General features: G+C 33.8%; 1 protein-coding gene across 1 annotated transcript in view; it reads right to left on the reverse strand.

Moving 5' to 3' along the window:
* The window catches only part of TENM2 (teneurin transmembrane protein 2), a 928661-nt gene that overhangs the window by 572072 nt on the left and 338144 nt on the right, over positions 1-18445 (reverse strand). The window lies entirely within an intron of this gene.

Here is an 18445-nt window from a genome sequence, read left to right on the forward strand (position 1 = left end):
GTGGAGGGGGAGGGAAGGTGAAATGAAACTGATGAAGTTGAAAATGGATAACAAGGAAAAATAGACTTCTTAGACTCTTGAAGAAATGCATGTGTCTTGGTAATTCACAATGTCTGAAAGGAAGAGAGCAATAATAGGCAAAGACATTGGTCTACCAACACAGTTTTTCAGAGGAATAAGATCCCAAGAAGACAATAGTTGCACTAGCCACAAGAGGGTACCAACTAAGCTAAATACAACCCTTGATTAACCCTAAGGGTAATTTAGAAATAGATATTCTCTTAGCAACAGCTTAAGATAGACTTACGCTATAATAGTAGCTAATGTATTATTGCTGCTAGCTATGAGATAATTAACCTTGGAATGGTAGATGGTAAAGCCACTTGCAGCATTCCAACTTCTTTGAAAGCAGGCACGAGGGATCTGTTTCTATGCTTTTTCTGAATCCTATGTGAGTAGTTATATAAAAGTATCAATCTCTCAGGGAAACTAATATTTTTTTTATATTGTGTGTGTTACAAATAAACAATAAAATAAATTGGACTGGTTGACAAGAAGGTTCTTGTACACTGTCTTTTTTTTTCCTGAGTGATCTTAAGAGCCCTCTCAAAATGTACAAGACTCAGCCATATCTGCATGCCTGTTGATATTTGCACATGTTCAAGCTTAATATCAAGATCTGAGTTTAATAGAAAGACTGCAGATGACTCAAGAGTCTTAATCTGTACTTAGATATAACATCAATATACCTTTATATGTCCTTTCTGTGATCTGCTCCTTAGTACAGTTACTCAACCAGAGGGTCTCACATCTGATTTCACATTACTGGAATGACTCCATTAGTGATATGGGCATAAATGTAAGAGTTGTAAGAGTTTTAAAAAGACTTTTTATAAAAATGTTTGCTATTAAACTTTATCCAAACATTTATTTATAGAGGCAATACACTAAATTTAGGAAAGTGTGTCTCCCACAATAAAACCATCTTCTAGGTACAAAATAAAATCATCACAATATTTATTATAGGCATCAATCATAAAACTATAAAATAGACTCCTTGTAATTGAGGACCCAGATTGTTGGGGGCAATATGCTGACTCTCTGTAAACCGCTTAGAGAGGCCGGAAAGGCCTATGAAGCGGTATATAAGTCTACTGCTATTGCTATTGCTATTGCTAAAAAATTGCAATTTTTTTTTAAAATATCAGTGTACTAAATTAAACCTTGTAGCCATCAGTGTCCTTCTACCACTAAAATCAACATTATCAGTAGATTAAATGTTCTTCTTTCTACTATCTTTCATGTCCCAAAATCTCTTTTGTGTTTTTCTGACACAAATAATGAACCCAGAGGAGTTAGGACCATACTGATCCTATTGATGTTTATCGACACTCTGACACTCTCTATATGTTTTAGAAATAATGTTCCTACAGTTCCCAAGCTGCAAAATTTCAATTGATTGTTTAGCATTTCAGTGTAATTGCATTATAAGGTCACTCAAATGCTAGAATATGAATCCACAGCAAAACCACCAATATGTGTCCTCTATAAGACAGCATATGAAGCAACATTCTTGCCTTTTTCTTATTATTTTCAAACTCAATTAAATGTATCTATGATGTCAGTTTTCATGGAAAATGTATTATTTTATGGCATTTCACAGGTAATGAAAAAAAAAACCACTTTATTACAATTCCGATGCGTACTAAGGAGAAAGTTCTCAAAATAATACCCTCTTTTTTACTTTTCACTGTACAAATCAATTGTAAGTGAAAATTTAATTTCAACAAGCTGAGGAATAAATGTAACTATTTGGTTTCTACTTTCTTGATAAGTGTTAGATTTGTACCTGCCCTAGAGCTAACTGATAATGTGAATTCTTGCAGTGTTTACTACTGATTCTTTGCCCAAAAGCCCAATAAGAATCTGTCGCAGCAAAAAAGTGACACATATTGTATGGTAACTTATTAAGATGTTTTAAGTAAATGAAATGTTTACTCAAACTAGAATAGAATCTAAATTACATTAACACATTTCCTCTCAAATTTGGGGCCAGGTTGACTCTCATCAGAATTGTCTATTTCTTACTATGGTAAAAAGACAAGACAAGATTGAGATGCCTAAATGCTGTGTGATGCACAGACTTTTGAGTATGCTGAACTGATACTTAAAAGATCTAAATAAAAACTACTTCAGAGAAGTAGTGAATAGAACAAAATTATACTTTATTTAAGAAACGTGAAAACGATTTCCCCCTTTAAGCACTTAAAATATTTATTTATGAGTGAACAATTGGTATATATTGTCACTTCTGTTAAGATTACAGATTCTTGTAAATCTGACCCGCATCACTATAAAGTACACAGTACAGATTCAGTCCTATTATATGTTCTTCTTATTTTAATGACATGAATATTTATACATAGTTAGCTACTGCTTTACCATAAAATTCTTAGAAAATACGGATTGACCCACATTGCATTCTGGATAAACCAGACAATTTCTGTAAACATGTCAAAAAAAAATCTACCAATATTACTATGACTCACCATGTATTTATTGGTTCCTACAGATATCATACACAAGGTATTGAATTAAGACATCCAAAGAATTGAACTGGTCAACTGAATCTCTCTCATGGAAATTAAACTTACTCCACTAGAATGAATGGTTCAACCTTCTTACGTTTTAAGGCAGTGTTTTTCAACCTTTTTTGTGCAAAGGCACACTTTTTTCATGAAAAAAATCACGAGGCACACCACCATTAGAAAATGTTAAAAAATTTTAACTCTGTGCCTATATTGACTATATATAAAGTGTTTTTCCCACGGCACACCTTACACTATGTCACGGCACACTAGTGTGCCGCGGCACAGTGGTTGAAAAACACTGTTTTAAGGGATGACATTATCCAAGATAACTTCTGTGACCATGTTCGAAATTTAAGATTCTCACTAAGTTGCAGTTAGTAAAGCATATGTAATGCTTCATTTTGCACCCCAATGGATCAATCACTTACCCTGTTAACAGAATTGAAAGTCTTACTGGCCTTTTAAAAAAATATATAGTACAAAGTTCTGATTAAAGAATGGCTGATAGCAACCAAAATCATCAAATGCCATTTTGGCTTGTCAAGAAAATTTTTGTTTGTTTGCTGATCTGTTGTTTCAACCTCAAAAAAATAAAAGTGGTGAGTTTCTTATTTTTTAAAGGACAAGATAGTGGGGTGCCTGCACTTTCTCTTCTTTTAGTGGTTTTCTTAACTTAAAGCCATGAATTCTTTCTTTCACGTTTTCTTTTGTTGTCAAGCCCACATGCAGGCATCTTTTATATTCCAATATAGCAACTCAGCAACATGATCACACTGTACCATGATACTCCGTAAGGTTTTGAACCAGGAGAATACCTGAGAATAAAAACATATAGCATCAGCAACCTTTGCTCCACTGATCCAACAGACTGTAGGAGGGAAAGACAAGAGAAAAAAAGTTTCAAGCCTATGCCATACAAAAATTACTCATTATTCCCTCTTACCAAAGCTGTCTTTGTTGCCCTTCTGGGAAAGAGGGAATAAATAGTTTCTTCCAAGTCTTATCACACATCACCCACTTCGTCAATTATCACCTAACATCACCATCATTGCCAGAAGGGACAATAGCCAACCACTGAAGATTCTCCCATGGTCTTCCTGTTCAAAGTTGCCCATGGGGGGAGACATGCCCATTTCTTGTAAAGAAAACAATATTTTTAATAAGAAAAGCTAACAGCAAAGAAGACAGTTGAAATCTCTTTTATACAATAATGTCCAAGGCAACCTAGGATGAGAATTCAGCAGGACAAGGGAAATACAGACAAGTATCTCTCTGCCACCCTTGACACAGAGACAAGATTAGCAAGCTATGCAACAGAAATCAGAACCATCTGCATGATCAACACAAGGTATAAAAACCCTAATTCCAAACATGGGACATGCCTGGATCATCTGTTTTTTATACACACTGGAAACATGTGGGAGTATTTTCATAGGTTAGGAAGAGTTCCACTAAACTCCCCCCCCCCCCGATTTGATCATCAGCTAGTGCCAGGACTTGTGGAAGAAGTATCTGCAAGCAGACTAGTTGGAGACAAGAATGACAACAAAGGAATTGCTGCTAAGCTCAGAAAGGGAAGCTTTTCTAAGCAGTAGGCCAACTCTTTTCTTCTAAGACTGAGCATGGAAGCTAGATAATTTATTGACTTGGATTATGATGATTACCCAGTGTCTTTTTAAAAAAGAAACCTTTTGGTACAGAATTTATTTATTATCCTCCTGAATTTGGAAAGTTTCAAAGCACATTTAGACATTTTGGTCTAAGGCTGAAAACTCCCTGGATTTTGAAGTTTTAAACTATGATTTCCTGGACTGTATTAATTTCAATGGATTTAAGTCTATTTAATATTTTTAGATTGTAGTTTATATTCTCCAATATATAATCATATTACCACTTTTACACTGAACAGTGAAGCATTATTGCATGGGTACATTTCAGTATGCCATTTACCAAGCTACTTCATCTTTACATTAATGTGACTGCAGGCTAACATTTTCTTGCCAGAATCTGGCTTAATGTTCTTGTCCCTTAGTATGTGTACGTATGTGTAAGAATGCTATTAGGTAGAATTTCTCTGCATGATCCTGTAAATGTTCACCAAAGCGTTTTCCCAAAGAGCAATTAGTTGACCTTAAACACAGATGCCAAGCAACCCTATATGTAATAAGTGCAGAGAAATAGTGATGTTTTGCTACTGCCAAGAAATAGGCGTTAATAGTGGCTCTAACCCATGATAGGTATCCAGCAATGTTTCAGCCATCTGCTGGCTCTTTTCAACACCTTTAATTCCTCCATGAACCACAGGGAATACCAGGGTGAAGTGCCAAGAGAGGGCACATAGGCATGATCCTGTCCAGGGCTCAGGACACTTAATTTCAGGCTGCTGCGAGAGCTTCGTAGGTATTTATTCTTCGTAACAACAGAATTTCCTCAAGGACAATTTTCTTAGAAAGGAGAAGTTACATGGGAAGTACAATTCTTTTCTATTTTTTTTAATTATAAATCCCAAGTTTCATTGCAGAAGCACATACAGTTTTAGAGTGGAATTTAGTCCATCAGCTAGGCTTAATCAATTAATTGAATATAGATTGTTGATACAATGCTAGTGAAATATTTTAGAAAATTATGTCAATTCGATTTGATTTAAAATGTGCAAAAAGTAGATTAAATTTTCTTAATCCTGTTTAAAAATTGAGATTTCTGATTTAAAAGCTTTTGATCTGATTCAGTAATTTGATCTTAACTATCAATTTGGAAAAATCAGTTCAGTTTGGGGATTTGATGAAACTGCCTTCAAATCAAATCTTTAAATTAAATATTTTAAGACCTACCAGTAATTCAATGTTTGTAATTCATTTGCTATGCTTCAGTGCTTTTTATTAGTTCTGACAAATCATACAAAATCTGAGTAATTGATATAAGGAAATATCTTTTCAAAATATCTTCAAGGGTAATGATCAATTTAACCTCTATTTCTCCTTCATGGAAATCTGGTTGACTCTTGAAACTTTAACCCAAATGAAATAATCCCCATTCCATCCTTTAAATGAGTAAAGGGATATTGATTTTAGAATTGTGTAAATGGAACAATTATGGTTTATTTGTTGAAAGATTGCAATCTAAACAAATAGGCCTATACATATTATTTAAATATTTAAAAAGCAAATAAAAATCATGTTCAGCTTGACTAGGAGTCCACACATGATATTTTCTCTTTGTAATGAGACCATTTACACATTCCTCTTTCTTCTACACTTGCGGAGAAATTAAATCAAGCTTAGAGGTCTTAAATTGTTTTACATAACAACAACAGGAATCCCTCTTACTGCATTAAGCACATTACCCAGTACAATATTCTTGTTTCAGACAGCATTTTAAGCGGACAATGAGCCTCAAAAGACTTGACATTTCTATTCACCAAGTGAGGGCATGCAGTTCTTCTCTATTTCAAAGAAGAACTGTTCCTTCAGGGCATGGCAAACTAGCAAAAAAAAAAAAGTTTCAGGAAACACTAGTCAACCTATAAAAAAAAATTTTTCCACTTTTTTGGGGTGGGGGAATTTTTCTGGCTTCTGCAAGTCACAAAGCAATACGCCTTAGTCCATTAGTATGACAGGTAGTGTTCTTACTAACAACTGCTTTTTACTCCTTCTGACAAATGTGTGTTGTGCCATAGTTGATGTTTGTGTAGTAATTAGGACTGATGGATAGGGACGCCAATGCTGCCGAAAGTGCCCCCCGATTTAATGTGAACGATTTGTCAAATGTGCTACGATTGCATTGCTGACAGGCACAGCCAAGAAAGCACTTTGTCATCTTTCCACCAAGCAAGGTCACTCTGGCAGGGGATAGAAGGTTCCACCAATGAAATTTTCATGTTTATCGGTGATGTGCATGGCCTACTTTCAAAACTTGTTTATTTCCTTTTCAATGGCGATTCAAGTCTCCTCTGAGAAACTTGTTTTGCAACAGACATCTGTGAGGCTTTTTTTAAAAGATAAAAGGCTATCTGAGTAAACATGGCTCTTTGGGAACCTTCAGATCCATGGAAGAATGCATTACTGTTTCTATGGAAAGACAGTTTTGATTAACATTTAAGGTTAAAATATGATCTGCTATGAATCGTAAATGTAAGTGATTCACAGGATGTGAAGACAGATGGGAATATGGAATCACTTTGTAATCATAGGCCCAATGAGTAAGTTTTCAAACACAGAATAAAATGCCAACTTAAACATCAAGCCCCCCCCCCCCCGTTTCAATGCTAACCTATTAAAATAAGCATTAATTCCAGTGATTTAGCAATATATGTTGATTTATCTTATATTCTAAGATAATGTTACTGGTGAAAAAATGAACAATTTTCTCCAAATATTGGTAGTGTTATCACTATTGAAAATGACAGGCATCCATACCAAAATTGCACTATAGGCAATTTCTGATCCAGCAAGTGATGATTTTAACACAAATACAATAGCAGAGTTGGAAGGGACCTTGGAGGTCTCTAGTCCAACCCCCTGCCCACGCAGGAAAACCTATACTGTTTCAGACAAATGGTTATCCAACATCTACTTAAAGACTTCCAGTGTTGGGGTATTCACAACTTCTGGAGGCAAGCTGTTCCACTGATTAATGATTAACTGATTAATGATTATTTTTTTAACAAAAATGCTGTATTTATTTTATATATTATCTGTTCAACTCCAATGGACTCATTCATTGAAGACTTTCAGAAATATTCTTAAGGCTTGTTTAATGGTCACTTCATAAGGAATGACTATACTATGGTAATTAAAAGTGTTATTTCATGTTAAGTAGAATCTATGTATTACTGATCAAAACCAAACAGCAGGACGATTTTTAGTAAATGTCTCAATGTTATTCAAACTGTGTAGATTCCTTGACTGTAGCATATCAGGCCTAATAGCCAACTCTGAAAATGAGATCTTTATGACTTCTAACATAATAATATAATAATTGTATAATAGAATATTAGTAAACACAGTTGCTTATAGAACCTCGTAAGGCAGACCGGTAAATCTCCCTGAAGTTCCCCAGCAAAGCAAATGAGAAACAGAACAAAGAAACAAATTTTGAAATGAATTCGAATTCTCTGGCTAGTTTTTGGCAAACCACATCTTACTTCTTCAGTTCTCATAGTGCTATGGAAATGACAGTATTAATATTTGTATATTAATGGATATACAAATGAATTCTTATCAACATGCATTAAAACAACTTAAGTTTCAGTATTATTCTGTAACATGTAGATTCCTAGGCAAATCACCCAGTTAAAAAAATAACTTTTTTTCAATGTGTTTAACAGCATCTATATGCTGAATAGAAATTGCTTTTCATGTCCAGCCAGGCAGAATGGCCAGTTAAATCACTGCAAATATTCAGCTCCATGTACTTTTCTTCCTTCCATATTATGGTCTACTAGAATTGGAATAAAGACTACCTGGATGAATTTGTCCCAACTTTTGTGCAATAACATATTTTATTTTAATGGTTTACCAAATCTTAACTTTTTAAAACTTTTTTGTTTCAGAGGAAGCATACTATGAAACACCAACATTCAATGTCATGTTAACCCTGAGGAGATCCACATTTGTGTCTACCCACAGCCGCAAAGCTTACTGGGTAAGTTATTAATAATCAGTTATTCTGTCTTAAGTCCAACCTACATAACAGTGTTGTTGCCAGGAAAAAATAGGGAAGGCAATTGAGCCCCATATTTCTGTTGCTAAGTGAGACAGTTATTAAGTGAGTTTCGCCGCATTTTAAGGCTTTTCTTGCCACAGTTGTTAAACCACGGCAGTTGTTAAATTAGTAAAATGGTTGTTAAGTGAATCTGGCTTCACCATTGAATTTGCTTGTCACTAGGTCGTAAGGGGTGGTCACATGACTCTGGGACACTGCAATTATCATAAATATAAGTCACTTGCCAAGCATCTGAATTTTGGACATGTGACCATGGAGATGCTGCAATGATCATAAGTGTGAAAAGCAGTCAAAGTCACTTTTTTCAGTGCCTTTGTAACCTTGGACAGTCACTAAACAAACTTTTATAAGTCAAGGACTATCTGTATTCTAGCTTGTGCTTCTGAATGAAAACAGGAAGGAGGCAGGATGGAGGGAGAAAAGGAGGAACACTCCTGTGCATATGAACCAAGCTAAAATATAATGTGAAATAGTATGGCATTGCTCATGAAATTACGTAGAAATGATTTCATATTAATGCTATTAAAATAAAGTTAAAGAAAGGTACATATGAAAAATCCATTAAAATTGTGAAAGGGATTCTGCAGAGAAAAAAAATAAAAACACAATGAACCAGCTGGGAAAGATACTAATGACAAACACACATATATTTTTTTTATATTTAAAAATGAAGAAGAAATATTTAGCAGCTACCATTTCACTAAATATAATTGGTTTAAAAAGGTGATTTAACAAAATCAGTTTCGAAGAAGAACAAGGATATATTAAAATGTTAAAATGATTTAAAAACCAGGTAACTTTTTATTGAAATTAGCATATAACCCAAGAGAGTTCCATCAGAATTTTACTATAGTATAGTAAAATAATAATAATAGAAATTAGAAAAATGCAAATCTATAGTTTAGGTGTATGAAAGATAGAAAAGCTTAATACACATAAAATACATACACATAGAAATCTATTTTCTCATTAGTTAGTACACTGGCATGTACTAGATGAATCATAGAGCATATTGTTATGGACATGTTTGCCAGCTAATGTTATATAGCATCATCTTAATTCAGTTAAACTTTTAAGTAAGAGCATAGTTTAAAGAAATGTTATTACCTTAAGCCAAATCATAAGCTTATTGATAATCTACTCACATACTGAGATCAAGGACATTGTTTCAATCATGCTTATCAAATATTCAAGATTCATTTCTGTGCTTATAGATTTCTTGCTAAAGCTGCTCAAAGCACAGGAAATGATATATTGAACTATCATATATATCAGACATTTTCTGGCAAAATGCTTAATAGTGCTCACTAAATATTAGAAGGAACTTCCAAAATTGCTTAATGGGCTATGACTTCAGTCAATGAGTAGATTTTCTTCATCCATATAGTGCTTTTAAAAAACAACTACTAAGTGCTACCCATTACTACAGAAAGCAGTAGAAAAATAAATATCATCTAAAGAAAAGTACAGTCCATTTCACATAAAATCAAGATACTTATTTTTAAATCACCTTTCTATCCTGAAGTAGATGGGCATTGTGCTTTAGAGAAAAGTACATATAAAAATAATTATGCAGATTCGCAGAGAAAGACACACACAAAGGGAGATTTAAAATGGGAAAACAAGAGTGTTAAATAATTATGAATTATTAATCACACCAATTAGAATATTTTTAATACAAGAAAGGATTTTGAATTGTTTACCTATGTGCAAGTGGGAGTCAGACCACAAACGTTAATGGCAGTTTTGCCATTTAATTCTTAGAACATCTAACATTAACTTAAAATAAAAGAGCACACAGTTCTGGGAGCATATTACACTGAGGTTGTTGGGTGGGGAACATTAACCCAACTTAGCAAACTGGGGGAAGGAATTCCACAGGCATATTAAAGAAATAATGTTTTCATCTCATTATGTCTATCTTCATAATTATAAGAAATTCATCACCTTCCAGATGAATATGACATATAATCATTTTCCTGCATATTTTCTGAAGCAGGAAACCTAACAAGATATAAATGCTTCAGAGTAATTTAGGTTATTTGCACTTCTATCAAGTAGAGCTAGGGTGATGTATAAAAGAAACAGAGGTAAGCTAAAAATATGTTTAAATGCCTGATTCATAACCAAATAAATAACAGCTCTCTCTAAGGAATGGAAGAGCAAATATATTTAGATCTCCCATCAGAGCAGAAGGGAGCTTCACGGGTAAAAACAAAAATATCAATCACAGAAGCATCCACTTCCATCTCAAATGTCATTGCAACTTAAAGAACATTAATTCCTACATAAAGAAACATGTGCAAATACTTATCTTGCAAAGTTATCACAGAGTTTGAAATATACAGGGGAAAGAGCCACTTCATATGCACATGCATTTAAATCACATTCTCCTAAACAGCTGTTCTGTATTTTTAACTAAGATGCATCCTTATTCACACAACCAGTCATACTTTCTATATTTATCAAGCCTTTGTTTAGAATACCTATTAAATTGAAGCCCCACTTATCTTATGGTTAATATGATTCAAATTAGGATGCAATCTAATATCATCCAAATACATTTATAACGTCAACCAAATACACTTATTTGAAATGCCTCCCATAACAACATCAATCATCTGTCTTAGCATACATTTATAATACATAAAAAGCTGGAAAAAATATACAATTGATGGGTTTAGAGAAGTGAAAGACACATGCTTGATGATGCTGTCAAGATGCTGCTTGGATTGCATATTTGCATCACAATAGATATCAGACCCTAATTGTAGCAAATGCATAGCAACTTTGCATACATGCCATCATTTTGTCATTATCACAGTTTGCCTACAGCTACTATTTACACTGGTAAATAGTATACATGGTACTAAAGCAGGGTTTTTCAATTATTCCATATAACATACAAAACCAAAATTACATACTGATGTCTACGTTTCATTATTATATCAGATACTGGTAAGCAATTCTATTATGGGAGCATGCCAAAGGTTTTAAACCTTTGAAAAAATGTAGCAAAGGAAGGTAACCCTGCCACTGTCATAAATCTTGTAACATAATTTTTCCTTTAGTCACATAAAGCAGAGGTCCCCAATCTGTGGACCACAGCCTACTACTGTGATGTTGCCCATTTGGAACCAGGCCATTTGAGTGGTCTTACCTCTCCTTCTGGATGAGCAGGTGACAATTGTGGTCAGGGGGGCTTTGCACAAATCTATCTTGAAAACAAATGTGACAATTACTAGACTGGGAGTCCTTGGTCATAGCTATCCATGCCTTAGTCTTACCCCATTTGGATTACTTGTATATATCCTACGTAGGCTGCCCTTGAAGACCACGCAGAAGCTGTAACTGGTCAAGAATATAGTGGCACGGTACAATTGTTAGTGTCTCGTCTTTCACCTGCATAAGCCACACTGGCTTCCAGTTGCTTTCCAGATAAAAAACTGGTTTCCAGTTGCTTTCCAGATAAAATTCAAGATATAAGTTATTATCTTTAAAACCCAAATGGCACAGGGCCAGATTTCTTGCAGGAACCTCTCCAGGTCCACCCTTAAATGATGCCATCTGATGTGACTCCAGAGTCATGACTTTTCAGGGGCTGCCTCAGTCCTTTAGAACTACCTGCTATCGAGACGAATTGGATTCCTAATATTTTACATGTTTGGTCTGGCATCTGAGGCAAAGGGTAACTTTGTTTTTAACTATGTCTTATAATTAAATTATTGTGGATTATTGTAAACCACTTAGATAGTATGAAGTATTATATGTAAGTACCATATAACTCCTGGAAATAAATAAATAATAAATGAAAGTGAGTGACAATATACTGTCAAATGATGGCACACTCGGGTCAAATAGCACTCAACATGCCACTGAGGAAGCGCTTAGCATCTTTCAAACGATTAATGGCCTTTATGATACAGCTAGATTAAAACCTTTCAGATGTCAAGTTGCTGATGTTGACATACAAAAAAATAAAATCTGAAAGTGCAAAGATAGAATTACAGTGGGAACATTTAAGAAACATGAATGCAGGAAAGCTCAATAAGTGAAAGTGGAAATTAATCAACAATGCATTGATATCTTAAGCAACAGCAAATTGAAATGAACTGGATTTGGACAGTCTGAAGAAATTTATTGTATTACTTAGGACATAAAGTATAAAGAAAGATCTGTGTTGCTATCATAATCAGGAATAAAGCTATTATTATCAGGATGGATAAGGTACCAAATACCTAGCTGCATAGACTCATGTATATTGATAGCCTGGATACATTATCTTTTAGCTATCCAATATGATGCTCATAGGGACCAGAATTCAGACAAAAGCTTCCCTAAGTATCTTCCTTATTCTATCCTGAAATGTTTAAAATGTTATTTTAATTTTAAATAAATACTTTTTGTATGCTGCAAAACAAAGCCTGCCCCCCCACCAATCATCTTAACAACCTTAAATTTCCTATGCATGTTTTTTAGAAAATAAATATGATGAGTAGCTATAACTTGAGGCTTTGTTCATACTTTTGCCAGCCTGCTTAGAAAAAATTAATAAAGACAATCTTGAACCTTATATAGTGAATATTCAAGAAGACTCTTTGTGAGAATGATCAACCATTTTGTGAATGTACAATCTCATGGTAACCATTTTATTTGAGTGCCTATTATGTTCTCCAAGTTCCACACATTACTTGCTTCTTTTTGCATGCAAAGGGGCAAACAATATTTTTTTTTGGTTATTCTTTCTTAAAAAAAATATTCCTCGACTTTGTAGCAAGCAGGCTATGCTGTTTGAAGCTGGAAAACATAACTACAAATCATATTGAACATAGCCATGGTGACTGTTCTCTTGAACTCTGTGTATAATAACAATAACAATAACAACAACAACAACAACAATAATAATTTGTGAAGCATTGCAGCAAATAAATATTTACATGTGACAAACAATATATATTATTGTGTGATTATGATACTGAAGACTTGTATCATGTTAACAGAAAATATTAATTTTCTCATTCCTCAAATGCTTCAGTTGCTTATGCAATTTATGCAACTTTTACAACTTTCAAGTTTTCCCGTTATTTTTTTTAAAAATCTGAAAAAGTTATGATTTTTGTCTTTCATATAAAGCAGGCATTTCTAGAATTAATGTTATCGATCTTTAATGCCATTCAGATATAAGTACAGGTAATCCTTGAAGTATGACAGATCATTTAATGATTATTCAAAGTTACCCCAACCCAAAAAATTATTTACAAGCCTGTTTCGAAGTTATGAATTATACAGAACCTACCCAGTCAATGATCAGGTGGGTTCTGCCCTTACAAATGACCAGGTTGGTTTTGTAGAATTCATTTTCTTTGTAGAGACACTGCAGCATGACCACCTGTCACTGTCTCCTCTTTCGGCATCGCCTCATTAAGTTATAGCATGATTAGGTAAAGTTTGAGCTTTGCACTTACTACTGCAAAGTAGTGCAGTGGCAGGGGAAAGAGATGCTACAGTGAATGAATGGAAAAGCATATTTTGAAACCGGACCTGAAGAAACTGGACTCTGCTGATAAGGAGAAAAATTAAGAAAGAGTTAAAGAGGTGGTGCAGAAGAAGGAGAAGGAGCTACGTTGTCTAGTCCAGTGTTTCCCAACCTTAGCAACTTGAAGATGTCCGGACTTCAACTCCCAGAATTCCCCAGCCAGCGAATGCTGGCTGGGGAATTCTGGGAGTTGAAGTCCGGACATCTTCAGATTGCCAAGGTTGGGAAACACTGGTCTAGTCAAGCAGATCAGGTTTCACAAAACCCGCTGATGATGAAAAATAAAAGGATGCCACTACAATTATCCCATGTGGCCTAGTAAGATAGTCCTACTTCCCTTTCCTTCCCCACCTCCTGAGCTCTGCAGATCTTCAGAAGGTAAGTGACGGATTGTGAGGTGTGGAGGTGACTGTGGATACTCTAAGGATAGGAAGCAGAGGATGGATATCTCAGGAAACCCAAGCAAGGCATCCTGAAGCATCGCATGTGCACTTAACAATCCATGCATTTGTTTAACATTATGCATTGGGGCAATCTAAGATTGGGCTATTCCACTTAATGAGTTTCACTTAACATTCTCCTGCCTTACAACTGAAATGGGCAGGTTCCATTATTCTCATAAATTGAAGATTCCTGTATTACTAAATGTTTGTTATATTTGATTTCCTAACTTAACAGAAGTAACAAAGAAGGATTTTTTTCCATGTTACATGAATTCACTAGATTATTATTTGGTTAACTATTATTAGAGACAGAACATTATTCCTTAATATTTGTACTTTTCCCAATGACTTGCTGACATTTTCTAATGAAGAATTATATAGTAGGAAAATTCACCCAAAAATGTGAATATTGGTGAAATTCACATTTAACAAATACACTGAACTAGAAAATATGGGTACATTTTTAAAAGACATTCAAATGTTTATTATACAAAATATATTATTACATGATATTAACAGAATGCATATGTGGATTTTCAAGCCAACATTTAAAAGCAATTGGAAAACTGATATGGACAGATAGAAGGAAAAAAAACCACAGGTGAATAGTTAAGAAAAAGTGAAATTGAAAATTCCCAAACATCCCTATTGAAAGATACTTAATATATGTGACTTGCTTTCCCACTTACCTACCTTATTTTCCATAGTAAGCAATTGTTTTTCAAATACCAGTTACCATCTACATTTAAGTATTCAGGAATGCTACAAATTACCACAGATATATGAATAGAATGACAGAAAATTCTTGGCACTAGATTGTTATACTTTCTATTAAAGATATAAGCAAAGAAGAAAACAGATAACGTGTCTTAAAACTGTTTCTGTTCAAATAGCTTTTATTATTGCTAACTCCCTATAACTCCCTGTTATAGACAAAACAAACAATAGTATGCTAGAGCATTAAATCATTGTTAGTGTGCTACACTGTTAAATCCATTCTGCCAAGGACTTTGATATAAAGCATTTAAAATAGCCTATTCTTCATATTTGTTTTTATTTCATATTTTAATGAATTTTGAGGATCTCCACAATGCCAATGGGAAAAAAAACCATAGTATTCCTGCTAGGTGAAAAGACACCTGAATTTGTTATATTTTTACAATTAAAGGAAATACAAATTATTTGGATATTTTTGCTACATATTCATAGTCAGCTGAACCAGAAGTATTCCCCCCCCATACAATTATGTAAGTATTTTCAGACATAATTCTAAATCATAGATAAATTCTAAGAAACCTTGGGTACATACAGTATATTATCATGTCCTTTTACATTTAACTTCTAAGTCCTGTTTGCAGGAAATCATAATTCACTGATTTATAGTCAAATAATATATGTCTGCTGGTAACCATCAAATTATCATATGCCCACTTGAGTATAATTGCAAAAGGCAATTGTAATCATTAGGTTAGTTCTAAGGACAGAAAGTCACTCAAGTTTCATGAAGAGAAAGAGATGTAAGCATAAGCAAAATACATTGGAAAAACCACTTTCATCTATCCATTTATATGGAATGATATGTATCATTTTAGTCCAAAACAATCCATAGAGATTATTTGGTCCCAAAATTCTTATTAGCACAAATAACATGTGGGCCAGTTAGTAGCAGGAAAAATGTAAACAGAGTAAGTTAAATATAGGATTAAATTGGAATTGCTCCATTGTCCCATCATACATACATACATACATACATACATACATACATACACACACACACACACACACACACACACACACACACACACACACACACACACACACACACATATATATATATATATATATATATATATATATATATATATATATATATATATATATATGTTTGATACTGCATTCTATACTTATTGTTATAAACAAAACCATACAACTACAGTACTCAAAGTTGAAATAAACATTGAAAAGCAAGCATTATATTTTGTTATTTCAGATAACTGCTCAGGCATACACACAGCACATGAAAGGAAATGTATTTTTAACAACTACATATCCCATGATGCACTGTGAATATACATGAATTGATTTGTCGATTTCAGTATTTTAAATGATCACTCCACAACACACTTGGCATATGAATCTTTATTCATAGCAAATCTGCTTTTTTCTGAGTACCTCTGATTCCTATTCCCCATTTCAGAAGTGATTTTTTTTTAGAGGAAGAGACCCTTCTGTATAAAATTCTGACAGCTCTATATCCATTGGGTTGGCTTGATCTTATAGGTTTATACAGCTATTGTTCTTTGACAGGATAAACATTCACTAAATCTTTTCAAAAGGAACAAGAAAAGATGCTTGCTCAATAGCTCAGGAATGCATAAAAGTCTTCTTTCGGAAGAACACAGTATTCCAATATTAAATTAATTCACATTGTTTATAGGAATGCCAGTATCACTAGAGAGGTCAAAAGGATTCTGAGCTTATGTACTTTACTGAGGATACCTGAAAACAAAGGCGGGATGACTAAAAGGACTATAATGGGATTTAAAAGCAGAAGTCTAGAAAATCATATAATAATTAAGACAGATATCACTGTTTCTTTCAAAGAACAGCTTAAAAATTACATTGAGAGTAATAGAAATGGCTGTAATTTTCAGTTTGTGTGTGTGAACTGATGGAATAATATACAACTATTTTTTACATCTGATCAAAAGAATTTCACCACTTGATGTCACCAAAAGAAAGGTAAAGTAGATCTACTCTGTTCAGTTTAATAAAAAGTAGGTGGATCTTTTCTTTTCAGATCAATGCATTCTCGTGTAGAGAAATAGGCCTTGGATTTCTAGGTAAGAAGATCACAAACCTTCAGTATTATTTCAATGAGCCCAAAGCTCAAGAGAGGACTTGGCAGGACATATCGTTCTACAACTAATTGTTTTTTTCTCCTATAAACCCTGCTTTGGAGAGAAGCATAGATCAATTCCTCTAACTCAGCAAAGACTACTGCTCCCAGCTTTAACAGCCCACGACAAATAAGGTCAAGTATTTATTTACATGATAACCCTTTTCCCAGAATCTTCTCACCGTCTTCATCTGAAAAGGATGCATAAAAATATACAAAAGACATCAGAGCTATTAAAATGAATATTATATTCAGACAGCTATTGCCCTGATGAAAACTAAAGTGGTGGCAAATTTATTGCAGTGCATCTGGTAAGCACACTGCATTAAGTTTCAGTCTTAGTCAGCTCTTGCACAACACTTATGCCTTTTTAAACAGTCTCTCACGTTTAAATAAACTGTATAATAATCTATAGCCACCTTTTGTAAATTTTTATTCATACTCGGATATTTCAGAACAATGCTGTAAATATTAATAGACTATTTTAGAACAATGTTATTAATATTAATGGAAACTTTCAGAAAAGAAAATTCTAAGGGCAGAAAAAACACTTGATTATATTTTCTAGCATAGAAGCAGTATGTTCAGTTTATTCTTAAAAACTAAAGGAGCTACTACATCTTTCTCCCATGTTATTAATAGGAAGTAATGGCAGAGACCAGGAGAAGCATTACGTCATGAATTTTAAAAAGTCATAGATCATCAAGCAATCAAGAATTAATTAAAACAGTCAATTCTGGAGTGAAAAGCCAATTTTATTTTTTAAGCTGTCAATTTAGCAGACATCATGCAATAGTTGTGTAGTGGTATAGAAATAAACTTCCAGTCTTGCTATACAATCCTTATCTTCCCTATACATAGATTAAAATAAGCAGCTTGCATGTTTTATTAATTCCTAATTTCTTCTAATTGGTCTGTGGTAGGATCTTGCTGTGTTTATCCATAGTGGTGATAACTGTTAATTTCTTTTCAGCAGATCATTCAATTACAATATTATGCAATTCAAATATTTTATTTCAGTAATTAATATTCATCTCATTGGATAACCAGTTGCTCTTCTCTCAATCCAAGCTACCACAGACAGTGATTGTTGTTGGGAAAAAAAGGAGGAAAGAAAACCACGTACTCTACTTCTTGAACGAGAAGTGATAAATCTAATAAATAAAAAGTGTTAATCTGCTACAAAATCATCTTGTTTATTTTCAATCATTCAAACTAGGCCAGTGAAAATCCAGTAGCGCTCAACAGGTAA

This window comes from Thamnophis sirtalis, unplaced genomic scaffold (assembly GCF_051295495.1).
Source record: "Thamnophis sirtalis isolate CommonGarterSnake01/CBP01778 unplaced genomic scaffold, rThaSir2_p1.2 scaffold_3, whole genome shotgun sequence".
Lineage (NCBI taxonomy): Eukaryota > Metazoa > Chordata > Lepidosauria > Squamata > Natricidae > Thamnophis > Thamnophis sirtalis.